The sequence below is a fragment of the Somniosus microcephalus genome, chromosome 5 (assembly GCF_052327205.1).
Source record: "Somniosus microcephalus isolate GS21.2 chromosome 5, FLI_Smic_1.0, whole genome shotgun sequence".
In the NCBI taxonomy this organism is placed as follows: Eukaryota; Metazoa; Chordata; class Chondrichthyes; order Squaliformes; family Somniosidae; genus Somniosus; species Somniosus microcephalus.
Window position 1 is genome coordinate 208,479,506 of NC_140991.1, and position 11,692 is coordinate 208,491,197.

The window sequence follows — 11,692 nt, forward strand, 5'->3', positions numbered from 1 at the left end:
CCTCGCTACCCCCCCCTCTCTACCCCCCCTCGCTACCCCCCCCTCTCTACCCCCTCTCTACCCCCTCTCTCTCTACCCCCCTCACCCTCCCCCGCTCAACCCCCTCACCCTCCCCCTCTCTCGCTCAACCCCCCCTCCCCCTCTCGCTCAACCCCCCCCTCACGCTCAACCCCCCTCCCCCTCAACCCCCCCCCCTCAACCCCCTCCCCCGCTCAACCCCCTCCCCCGCTCAACCCCCTCCTTAAACCCCCTCCCACAACCCCCCTCCCCCTCTCACCCCCCCCCTCACACCCCCCACACCCCCCCCCTCAACCCCCCCCCCCTCCCACCTCAACCCCCCTCCCACCCCCTCCCCCCCCCTCACACCCCCCCCCCTCCACCCCCACCCCCTCCCCCACCCACACACCCCCCCCCTCCCAACACCCTCCCTCCCTCACACCCCCCCCCCCTCCCACCACACACCCCCCCCCACACCCCCCCCCACACACCCCTCCCACACAACCCCCCCCCCCACCCACCACACCCCCCCCCCCACTCTCAACCCCCCCCCTCCAACCCCCCCCCCCACCCCCACTCTCAACCCCCCCCCTCCCTCTCACAACCCCCCCCCCTCCCCTCTCTCACCCCCCCCCCCCTCAACCCCCCCCCTCTCTCAACCCCCCCCTCCCCCCCTCTCTCAACCCCCCCCTCCCTCACCCCCTCTCCCCCCTCACACACCCCCTCCCCCTCTCAACCCACCCGCCCCTCCCCTCCCACACCCCCTCCCTCAACACCCCCCCCTCCCACTCACCCCCCCTCACAACCCCCCCCTCTCTCAACCCCTCCCTCTCTCAACCCCCCCCTCCCTCCCCTCTCAACCCCCCCCACCCCTCCTCAACCCCCCCCCCACACCCACCCCACCCCCCCCACCCCCCCCCCTCCCTCACACCCCCCCCCCCTCTCCCTCACCCACCCCCCCCTCCCTCTCTCAACCCCCCCTCCCTCTCTCAACCCCCCCCTCCCTCTCTCAACCCCCCCCTCCCTCCCTCTCTCAACCCCCCCCCTCTCTCAACACCCCCTCTCTCAACCCCCCTCCCTCTCTCAACCACCCCTCCCTCTCTCAACCACCCCCCCTCCCTCAACCCCCCTCTCTCAACCCCCCCTCTCTCCCTCCCTCTCTCAACCCCCTCCCTCTCTCAACCCCCCCTCCCTCTCTCAACCCTCCCGCCCCCTCCCCCTCCCTCTCTCAACCCTCCCGCCCCCCCCCTCTCAACTCCCCCCCCTCCCTCCCTCCTCTCTCAACCCCCCTCCCTCTCTCAACCACCCCCCCTCCCTCTCAAACCCCCCCCTCCCTCTCAACCCCCCCCTCTCTCAACCCCCCCCTCCCCCTCAACCCCCCCCTCTCTCAACCCCCCCCTCCCCCTCTCTCAACCCCCCCCTCTCAACCCCCCCCTCTCAACCCCCCCCCTCTCTCAACCCCCCCCCCTCTCAACCCCCCCTCCCTCTCAAACCCCCCCCTCTCTCAAACCCCCCCTCCCCCTCTCTCAAACCCCCCCTCCCCCTCTCTCAACCCCTCCCTCTCTCAACCCCCCCCTCTCTCAACCCCCCCCTCTCTCAACCCCCCCCTCCCCTCTCTCAACCCCCCCTCACCCCCCTCGCTCCCTTCCTCTCTTAAATCCCCCTCCTTCCTCTTAACCCCCATCTATCCTAAGCCCCTCGCCTCCCCCTCTCAAACCCTCCTCTTATCTCCCCTTCGCTTAACCCCCTCCTCCCTCTCCCTCAAATGCCCCCTCTCAACGCTCTCCCTCAAATGCCCCCTCTCAACTCACCCTCCCACCGCTCTCCCTCAAATGCCCCCTCTCAACGCTCTCCCTCAAATGCCCCCTCTCAACTCACCCTCAAATGCCCTCTTAAACCTCTCCCTACCCTCCCCTCCCTCTTAAACCCCTCCCTACCCCCCTCCCTCCTTCCCTCTTAAACCCCTCCCCACCCCCTCCCTCGTAAACCCCTCCCTCCTTCCCTCTTAAACCCCTCCCCACCCCCTCCCTCTTAAACCCCGCCCTACCCCCCTCCCTCCTTCCCTCTTAAACCCCTCCCCACCCCCTCCCTCGTAAACCCCTCCCTCCTTCCCTCTTAAACCCCTCCCCACCCCCTCCCTCTTAAACCCCGCCCCGCTTAAACCTCGCCCCTCCCTCCTAAACCCCTCCCCTCAACGCTCTCCCTCAAATGCCCCCTCTCAACGCTCTCCCTCAAATGCCCCCTCTCAACTCACCCTCCCACCGCTCTCCCTCAAATGCCCTCTCAACGCTCTCCCTCAAATGCCCCCGCTCAACTCACCCTCAAATGCCCTCTTAAACCTCTCCCTACCCTCCCCTCCCTCTTAAACCCCTCCCTCCTTCCCTCTTAAACCCCTCCCCACCCCCTCCCTCTTAAACCCCTCCCTCCTTCCCTCTTAAACCCCTCCCCACCCCCTCCCTCTTAAACCCCGCCCCGCTTAAACCTCGCCCCTCCCTCCTAAACCCCTCCCCTCCCCCTAAACCCTTCCTCCTAAACCCCTCCCTACACCCTCCTAAACCCCCCTCCCAAACTCCTCCCCTCCCTCTTAAACCCCTCCCCATTAAACCCCTCCCTACCCCCTCCTCACTCTTAAGCCCCTCCCTATCCCCTCCTCCCTCCCCATCCCCTCCTCCCTACCCCGCCTCTCAAACCCCTCCCTACCCCACCCTCCTCAACCCCGCCTCTCAAACCCCTCCCTACCCCACCCTCCTCAACCCCCCCCTCTCTCCCCCCTTTTAAACAATTTACAATTTTTACAATTTAAATCGCTTTATTGGCATGATACCCCTCCCACTCCCCGGGACACCAACCCAACCGGGACGGCGGCAGCGGCCCGTCCTCGACGCCGGGTTTGCGAAAGTCGCTCGGCCCAGTGCCATGCCAGTAGTTTATTCCCGATAAACCCCAGGGGGAAACGGCCTATTTCATTCCCCCTTCCCTGTAAACACACCCCGGGCTCGGGCCCAACCCGCTGCGCCGCCCCAATAACGAAGCGCACAGGGAGGCAGGGCTGCGGCCTAAGGACAGCGCCAACTCCACCGCGGCTTCTCGGCATGTCGACGGCTGCCAGTGTTGAAGCTGGGCCCCCGGCACTCACCGTATCCCTGGCCGCTGGCGCCACCGATCTTTCTGTTTTTTAACTTCGTCACCAGCCCCCAGGCGCCATCGCTCCGCCTGTGACGACACAAACTGTCCTCGCTAAACAACTTCCGGGATCAAAGGGTAACAGCCTAGACAGACCGGTAGGCAGGCAGACAGACGCACAAACAGAGGCAGGGAAGGAGGGCATTGTTTTAAGTATAACCCTTCATCAAAACTGTTAAATGCAAGTTTTGTTTTTTAATCCTGTTCTACATAACATTTAATTGTCATTCCAGAATGCCTCCTTGCTTCCCACTCCCCACCCCAATATAACATGGTCACTTATTAAAGGGGATCCTGATCATTATTAAGCAGTACTCCACTCAGTTTTTTTCCTTCCCAATAAAACTTGCCATCCTGTATCTGCATCATATTCATTAAGCCTTACAGGGAATACCAGTCATTACACACCTGTTTGCAGGCAAGACCCTGATGTTCAGCTCTGGGAAGTAAATACCTCTTAACGCAGTAGATGTTCTCCCCATGCTGCTTATATTTATCCTGCTTCTTTGCCAATTCTGCTACAGATCAGCCTGAGCCCGTTTTTCTACCACCTGCTTCCATCTTTAATTATGGACAGCTGCAAATCTACGAGTCTCCTGGCATCTGTGGACAACTTTTACTGCCGACTGGCAACACAAGCAGTGAAATTCACACAGATCTGTGAATGGTCCAATGGGAAGAGTGAGGAAAAGAAGCAAATGTACTGGCTACCTATCTGTGGAAGAGAAGGCAAGAGGAATGAATAGAAAGGGAAAAATAGAATTAGAGAAGAATAAAATGAAAGTAAAGAAAATGTAAATATTAATAGAAAGAGTAAACCTAAATGGAAATAGAGCACAGTCACTGATAGTGATAAGAAATTTATTGTGTGAACCAATGATTCTGAAATCTAATATTTAAGGACAGTCTGTCCTCAAATAGCAGCCCTAACAAACAATGCATCAGAAAGAGTGTGGCAATCAGATACCTGTGATGAAGCAAAGTCCAAAGTCATATACTGTAAACACAAAAAGAAAATACTGCAGATGCTGGAAATCTGAAATAAAAACAGAAAATGCTGGAGATACTCAGCAGGTCAGGCAGCATCTGTGAAGAGAGAAACAAAGTTAACATTTCAGGACGGTGACCTTTCGTCAGAACTGAAAAAAAGCAGGAAATGGAACAGATTTTTAAGCAAGTGTAGGAGCTGGGAAAGGGGGGAAGGGATGAAAGAATAAAAGGGAAGGTCTGTGATAGGATAGAAGGCAGGAGAGGTTAAGAGACATTAAGAGATATTCAAGGCAAAAGGAGATGGTAATGGGACAGGTTAAGAACCAAAGGATGGCTCTAGATGAAGTGTAAATTGCGCTGGCAGAATGAAAGACAGCTGTCATGTTGGAGAGAAGGAAAAAAAGACAGACAAAAAGTGTGGATAATAAAAAATATATATACGACAGGGGCCGAGGTTATGATCTGAAATTGTTGAACTCTATGTTGAGTCCAGAAGGCTGTAAAGTGCCTCATCGAAAGATGAGGTGCTGTTCCCCGAGCTTACGCAGAGCTTCAGTGGAACAATGCAAGAGGCTGAGGACGGTGAGGTCTGAGTGGGAGTGGAGCGGTGAATTAAAATGACAGGCGACCAGAAGCTCGGGGTCCCCCTTACGGACTGAACGGAGGTGTTCCTCAAAGTGGTCGTCCAATCTGCGTTTGGTCTCCCCAATGTAGAGGAGACCACATCGTGAGCAGCAAATACAGTATACTAAATTGCAAGAAGTACAAATAAATTGCTGTTTCACCTGGAAGGGGTGTTTGGGGCCCTGGACAGTGGGAAGGGGGGAGGTATAAGGACATGTGTTGCACCTCCTGCGCTTGCACGGGAAGGTGCCGGGCAAAGGGGAAGGGGTGTTGGGGGTGTTAGAGGAGTGGACAAGGGTGTCGCGGAGGGAGCGGTCCCTTCAGAATGCTGAAAGGAGAGGTGAGGGGAAGATGTGTTTGGTGTTGGGATCACACTGGAGGTGGCGGAAATGGCGGAGGATGATCCGTTGAATGTGGAGGCTGGTGGGGTCAAAGGTGAGGACAAGGGGAACTCTATCGTGGTTCTGGGAGGGAGGGGCAGGGGTGAGGGCAGAAGTGCGGGAGACAGAACTGTAAATAATAACTGTAATAATACTGTAAGTATGTTTTTAAACTTTTAAAATTTATTTTTGGCGAACCAATGGGCAGGGAGGGTGTTTATCTAGAAATGTAAATTACATAAACTAATTTGTCAAGATGAATGAGGATAGCTAATGTTTTAGAAGAACTATTAAAATATTGATGTATATTTGCAATATTCTAAATGCATTTTGATATGGTATGGGAAGGGAAAATATGATGATCCAAAATTTTATATCTGAATCATTGCAGCCGAGCTAGATTTTTCCTTGGCTTTCAGAACAGCTGTATTAATATGATGAATATGACTTAATTCTTTCACATTTTTAGTATTCAACTGTATTTCTTTTTCTTTGTTTTTAGATACAGGTAATAAAGGAAGACAAGACTTTGCATATATTTTAAAGATTTCAGTAGTTCCTAAAGGCTATTTGTTTATTTTGAAATGATAAAGCTAACAAAAATAAGTACCGATCAGAAGCTATTCATCCCATTTTGCTTCACCTGCCATAGAAATCTACTGTCTCCCCAACACAGAATCCAACTGCCTGTTTAATGATCCTGAAGTGTTTACCTCCACAATCGTACCCGATAGACCATTTCAGGTATTAATCACTACTTGTATGAAGTAATGCTTCCTGACATCATGTGCTGAACCTGCCCCTTACCAGTTTATACCTTTTTCCTCTTGTCCTATCATCATAGTCTAACTTAAGATAGCAAATGCTAAATGTTTAAAAGAGAGTAACAAGACTTTGTTTTTCTTAGGTGTTGAGGTAAACAAAACTTTAAAACTGGGAGGATATTGAAAAACCTGTAAAAAAAAAAATCATATGGAACACTAGGGGGGTGATTTTGCCAGCCCTGGGGAGGCGGGACTGCCGGGAAAATGGCAGAATCTGGGGGCGGGTACCCATCCCGCCCCCAACCCGCCTCCATGCCATCTTCCCAGGAGGCGGGTACCCGACCCACGCCGGGTCCCCTCTCCTCGAGGCGGGAAGGGGATTAGTGCCATTTAACTGCCTGTTAACAGGTAGTTAACAGGCAGTTTTTTTGAGAATCCCCATTTTGAGCCCTGAAGTGTGGGCTTCCTGACAGCTTCGAACCACGCCAGGTCAGCGAGGCGGGCTGTCGGTCTGCGGGGGTCGGAGGGGCCGAGATGTCCGGTATGCAGGTGAGTGATGGGTGCATGTGTGCAGATGTAAGTGTGTGAGGTGTGTGTAAAGTGTTTTAATAAGTTTTACTTACCTTTACTTCTTCCTGCAGGCTTCCTCCCTTCAGGTCTCGGGAGTCCCTCAGCTCACCGGCGCAGAAAGCAGAATGGCCGCTGAACTGTCAAAAGGTGCAGCCTTCTGCTTTCTGCTCAGGAGAGCTCTCTAATTGAGTCTGGGTAGAAGGACTCAAGTTAGAGGACAAATTGTCACAGAGCTGTCAAACGCTGACATTTCATCTGTCAAAAGCTCTTGACAGATGAAACATCACTCGCTGACGTCACCTGCAACCAGCTTTCCCTTAATTGGCCTCCTAAGGCCGCTGGGCGGGCTTAACAAGGTCAATCAAGGGAAAATAGCGTGGGTTGGCCACAAGTTGATGGAGGCGGGACTAAAACCTGACAAGTGGGAGTCCCGCCTCCAAAAGCTCCCCATTGACAAAATCCAGCCCTAGGTTTTAAATATAGGTACTGTTAAACCAATAGAAATTGTTGATTAGTCTATTGTTAGAATATTTGTGTCCAGTTTTTGGTGCCCTACTCTTGGAAGGATGTTAAGGCCATAGAGAGGGTGCAGAAAAGATTTATTCATGATAGCAGGTTTGAGAGGCTTTAATTATGAAGGGAGACAGTAGAAACTGGGGGTTCTTTTCACTACAACAAATAATGTTAAGAGGCAATCTAATAGAGTTGTTTAAAGTTATGAGGGGTTTTGATAAGGTAAAATCAGGAACAAACTTTCCACTGCTCCACAATTCAATTGCCGTTTAGGGATAATTTTATTCCCTCCAGTTCCCAGTTTTGTATTCCCTTCTCCCTTCTACCAGTCTCCCTCTCTTACTCCTAGTCTCGCTACATATCTGTGGAAACATAGGAACAGGAGTAGGCCATTGAGCCCCTCGAGCCTGTTCCTCCATTAAATTAAATCATGGCTGATCTGTACTTCAACTCCATTTACCCGCCTTTGCTCCATATCCCGTGATACCCTTACCTAGCACAAAAAATTATCGATCTCAGTCATAAAAATTTCAGTTGACCCAGCATCCACAGCCTTTTGGGAAGGGAGAGTTCAAGATTTCCACTACCCTGTTTGAAAAAGTGCCTCCTGATTTTACTCTTAAATGGCCTAACTCTAATTTTATTATGCCACCTTGTTTCAAATTCCCCAACCAGAGGAAATAATTTGTCTATGTGTACCCTTCCAAATCCCTTTATCATTTTAAGACCTCAATTAGATCACCACTCTATCTTCAAACTCAAGGGAATACAAGCCAAGTTTATGCAACCTGTCTTCATAATTTAACCCTTAAAGCTCTGCTATCATTCTGGTGAATCTGCATTGTACTCCCTCCAAGGCTAAGATATCTTTCCTGAGGGTCAGTGCTCAGAACTGAATGCAGTACTGCAGATGGATAGGTCTGACCAAGGCGCTGTACAACTGAAGCATCACTTTCTAATTTTTGTACTTCAGCCTTCTTGAGATAAAGGGCAACATTCAATTAGCCTTTTGACTACCTTTTGTACCTGTGCACTAGCTTTTAGTAATTTGTGTACACGGATAACTAAATCATTTTGCTCCTGCACTGCTTCTAATATCTCACTATAAAGAAAATATTCTGCTTTTTCTTTTTTGGATCCAAAGTTCCCACATTGAACTCCATGTCATAACTGCCCACTCATTTGGTCTGTCACTTTGTAACTTCCTGCTGCTATCTACACAACTTACTGTGCCTCCTAACTTAGTGTCATCTGCAAACTTGGATATACAACTCTCTATTCCTTCATGAAAGTCATTATTATATATGGTGAAAAGCTGTGGCCCCCGGGGTGATACCACCTGGCACAGGCCGCTAGTCAGAGAACATTCCCTTTATCCCTGCTCTCTGTCTCCTACCTTCCAACCTATGTCACAAGGTTACCTCAAATTTCATGCACTTTCATTTTTGCCAATAATCTCTTGTTCGGAACCTTATCAAATGCCTTCTGAAAATCAATACAGACAACATTCATAGACCCTTTGCTATCCACCATGTTAGTGCCTCTTCAAAAAATTCAACTAGATTAGTCAAGCATGACCTACCCATCACAAATCCATGCTGAGTCTCTTTGATCCACTGATTCTTGTCCAAGTGCTCACCCACTCTCTCTGATCATAGATTCCAGTAACTTCCCCACAACTGATGTTAAACTGACAGGTCTGTAGTTACCCAGTTTCTCCAGCCCTTCTTAAATAATGGAGTGATATTTACAATTTTCCAATCCAATTCCTGAATTTAGAGAGCTTTGGAAAATGATGACTAATGCATCTGCAATTTCCTCACCTATTTATTTTAATACTATGGGGTACAACCATCAGGTCCCGGAGACGTGTCTATCTTAAGTCCCATTATTTTCTCCATTACCATTTTAAAATTTACATTAAATCCACTAAGTTACTCCTGACTTATTTTTCAGTTCCCTTCTACCACTGGTATTTTGTCCCCTTCCTACACTGTGAAAATGGTTACAAAGAACTCATTTAACAAATCTGCAATTTTCCTATGATCCTTTATAGTCTTATCTGCATCTATCTTTAATGGGTCTACATTCCCCTTTACCACTCTCTACGTCGAATATATTTATAAAATCATTTGATGTTAACTTGCCAGCTTTTTTTCAGATTCCCATTTTGTACCTCATTACTTTCTTTGTATCCCTATGTTGCTTTATATAGCTCTCCTATTCCACTAGATTTCTACTTTTCCTTGCATTTATGTAAGCCTTTTCTTTTAGCTTGATACTGTCTCTTAATTCATTTGTTGACCATAGTTGCTTAACTACTTGAGGGTATGTATAGGTTTTGTGTTTTACTAAATACCTCTTTGAATAGTGCCCACTGTTGATCTGTATGTTAAACCATTAACAGTTCAGTCCAGTTTACTGTGGTCAAGCAGGGGGTGGAGCAGCCAGCACCCATTAAAATCACATTTTCTGCTCTCTGGGAAGTTTTGGAGCATCTTATTCAAAAACCATAGATTTTTTTTACAGATTTTTTGTTTGTTTGGACACATTAGCCTAGAAATTTTTGACTCCTGACCTATTTTTGTGCCTTAAGTTGAAACTAAATGTCCTCTGGTCATATTTTCCTGGCTTAGGTTAAACCTAAAGTCTGCATTAAGTCAAAAGTGCTATTTATTCAAATAATTGAATTATCCAGTAATTTGAATTAAATAATTGAAATAAGCAGCACAGGAGGCACTTTGTGCTTGAAAAAAGTTCTAATTAATGAATAATTTGAGTTAAGATATTGCAAATTAAAAGGTGTAAACTACATGCTATTTAAAATTTCATTTACCTCGATGACATCCTTCTTAAACTATCTTTTTTCTAGATTGTAGAACTCAATTTTCTTTAATCTTTCATCATAGCACATTGTTGTTACACTTAAGAGTCACAACTAGTCTTGTTGCTCTTCTCTGCAGCTTCTCCAATGCTTCTATGTGGTGTGGTGACCAGGACTGAACACAGTACTTCAGCGCATTGTAAAGCTCCAGCATAACCTTTGGAGACTGTTCTGGCTGTACATCCCAGGTTTCTTAATTGCTTTGCCACATTGTGCAGACATTGAAAGTAAATTGTCCACTCTTGCTGCCAGGTCTCTTTCTGTTTATAGAAAAGTTATGAACACTTTCTACATACACAGGCTTGCAATTCCACAATAAGTAGCAAGCAGTAGAATTCTTTCACGAAGTCTCCCTCATTCATTGTATACTCTAATCATTATCATCTTGGGCTAATTGGTAGCATTTTCATCTCTGAGTAGTGGGTTAAGGCTCCACTCCATGACTAAAGGACATTATCTAGGCTGACACTTCAGTGCAGTAGTATTGAGTGAATGCTGCATTTTGAAGGCATTGTCTTTTTGGATGAGGTGTTCAACTAAGGCCCCAAAATCATGCAGCCTGCTAGCACAGCCTACCAATGATGGTAAAGAATGATCTTGGAGTATCAGAAGCAGAGTTTGCGTCCTGCATCAAATCGGGAAAATTGCTGTATTGTATTTTTATGTGACTTCAGATAAACAGGTTCAATGTGAATTTAAAACTGGCTTTGGCTATCTGCAGCTGAAAAATAATGCATTTGTCTCTGTGATGGAGTAGCCAATACATGTAAAATCCAAAGATATCCAGTTTCAATCAGCGAGAGACAGCCTTTTTTGTTAGGGCCACTGCCTGATTAGATCAAAGTGTGTTTGGCGGCTGGGCCATCCTTCTTTGAAAATGCTGATATCCGTGGGTCAGCAGACTGGGGGGAACAGACAAAATTAATTATCTTAAATGACTGTAGCAGAAAGGGAGCTTTGTTTTAAGAGGAATGTCAAAAACAAATGGACCAGTAGATGGCCAGGAGACTACTTGTGCATACCTTTTCTGTTTAAGTATTAGAATATTATATTGCTTAACCATTGAGAAGAATTCATTTTATCACAAAATGAAGCTGCTTTAACATCCAAGTAAAATCTGACATATAATTGAGAGACAGTCCTGCGTTCCCCTAGTGCCTATCGTCTCAATTACAAGAGGCAGCTAATATGGGCTCCCTACGAGGTCAATTTCCCACAAAACATCCATCAGAATTTCAGTCAAAAGCTACTAAAAAGAACTGCAAGCAGTTTGGACTGTCTCATCTTGTTTTCAAACAGTTTATGTATTGTGTAAGTCATATGGTTAGAATGTGGAACTCGCTACCACAAGGAGTAGTTGAGGCGAATAGCTTGGATGCATTTAAGGGGAAGTTAGATAAACACGAGGGAGAAAGGAATAGAAGGATAATTTGATGGGGTTAGACGAGGAAGAGTGGGAGGAGGAGTGTGGAGCAAAAACACTGGCATGGACCTGCTGAGCCGAATGGCCAATTTCTGTGCTATAAATGCTATGTAATACATATTGTACTATTAGTTTCTGGTAGTGTATTTCTGCTACTGACTAAAATCTTACTTATCAATAAATATAATTATTTGAGTTTGTTAATCATGGTCTGATGCTTTTCAGAGGAGACAGGAGAATGTGATAGGCATCTCACATGGTCTCTGGTGCATTATAATGTAATTAATGCTGAGTCCATTCCACTCACAGCGCCTATAAAGGGTGCAAGTTTCAGTTTATAAGAGGCATTGTCTGCTTCTGGAAA

At 48.0% G+C, this 11,692-nt stretch overlaps 1 protein-coding gene across 6 annotated transcripts in view; it reads right to left on the reverse strand.

Moving 5' to 3' along the window:
- tax1bp1b (Tax1 (human T-cell leukemia virus type I) binding protein 1b) overlaps positions 1–3,681 on the reverse strand; it is a 188,662-nt gene extending 184,981 nt beyond the window's left edge. For 5 of the 6 annotated variants that reach the window (XM_085988627.1, XM_085988624.1, XM_085988626.1 and 2 more), the window contains exon 1: positions 3,134–3,245. The gene's annotated coding sequence lies outside the window, so the exon portion shown is untranslated. Of the gene's footprint in view, positions 1–3,133; positions 3,246–3,588 lie in introns of those variants that run through there. The other variant, XM_085988623.1, reaches the window with a different exon arrangement.
- Positions 3,682–11,692: the final 8,011 nt, after the last annotated feature.